At 33.9% G+C, this 1,559-nt stretch overlaps 1 protein-coding gene across 1 annotated transcript in view; it reads left to right on the forward strand.

Annotated features, from left to right (window-relative positions):
• CHSY3 (chondroitin sulfate synthase 3) overlaps positions 1 to 1,559 on the forward strand; it is a 331,984-nt gene that overhangs the window by 86,033 nt on the left and 244,392 nt on the right. The window lies entirely within an intron of this gene.

The raw sequence follows: 1,559 nt of genomic DNA on the forward strand, positions 1-1,559 counted from the left end.
AAGACTTTTTTTTTTTTTTTTTGAGTAGTTTATGTTCGCATCAGAATTGAGATAAGGTACCAAGACTTCCAGTACATCCCCTCACATGCATAACATCACCATTTTCAGCAACCCTGCCAGAAGGGACTTGTTACAATTAGTAAACCTATCTTGACACAGCATAATCATCCCAAATTCATTCTTTACCTTAGGGTTCACTCATGCTGTACATTCTGTGGGCTTGGACAAAGGTATGATGAGATGGATTCATTATTACAGCATTTAGAGTATTTCATAGCTTTCAAAATCCTCTGTGTTCTGCCTATTTACTTCCAGTCCATGGCAACTGCTGTCTCCAGTTTTCCTTTTCCAGAAAGTCATAGAGTTGGAATCAAAGAGTTCATTGCCTTTTTAGATTGACTTCTTTTACTTCATAATATGCATGTAAGGATCCCTCGAGTCTTTTCATGACTTAATAACTCATTTCTTTTTAACGATGAATAATTTTCCATTGTCTGCATATACCACACTTTGTCCATTCACCTAATGAAAGAAATCTTGCTTGCTTCCAGGTTTTGGTAGTTATGAATAATGCTATCATAATTGTCCTTGTGTAGATTTTTGTGCAGACATACGTTTTCATCGCCTTTGGGCAAATACCAAGGAGTGGTATTGCGTAGTAAAATATGTTCAGTTTTGTAAGAAACTATCAAACTGTATTCCAAAGTGGCTGTACCATTCTGCATTCTTACCACTGATGAACGTGAGTACTTGTTGCTTCACACTCTTGTCACCATTTGCTGTTATCACTGATGTATATACATATTTTTATGAGAAAAGAGGAAAGAGAGAAGTTATATAAAAACACTTAGACTTAAACCTGATCAGAAGTGTATATACTTATAACTTTTTATTTTAAAATGATCTTTATTTTGCCCGTTAGGGAATACTTTGAAAAGGACAATATGATACCCCTACTAAGTTCAAAGGTATATTAAAATCAACATCCTTTGCATGTTTAAAATTGTGCCTTTGCCTGATTTCTCTTCATTTATCAATCCAATAACTGTTTACAGAATGGAAAAATCTAGTCTCTAGGCCTTCAGTGCCTTGTTCAGTCTCTTTTAATGCTGTGGTAAATTGAAATTCTCTTAAATCCATACTTAAAGAGATAGTGTGATTAAATCTATTTTATTATTTGCATAGCATTATTTGACCTCGGGAGCCATATTTGGTAATACTGCTTATAAATATATATTACTTTTTTAGAAAATAAAACAAGTGTATCACTTGCTATATTTTTAAAGTATATCTGCATTATTTTTTCTGCCATGTATATTTAGGTTAAACTTAAATATTCTTTGATTTCTGAGGATGGTGAAGAAAGAGGGCTCTTCCTTTTCCATCTTCTCCTGTGTAGGCCATGAATAATTCAGTTCAATATATATTATTGAGCACCAACTGTATACCAAGTAGCAGGATGGCTGCTAATAGTGAAGCCAAAGAAACTGACGTTAGGATGCTCTGGCACATACAGATTCATTCAGTGTAGTTTATTAAGCATTAAGAACAATGTAAGC

This window comes from Tupaia chinensis, unplaced genomic scaffold (assembly GCF_000334495.1).
Source record: "Tupaia chinensis unplaced genomic scaffold, TupChi_1.0 Scaffold000541_1, whole genome shotgun sequence".
NCBI lineage: Eukaryota > Metazoa > Chordata > Mammalia > Scandentia > Tupaiidae > Tupaia > Tupaia belangeri.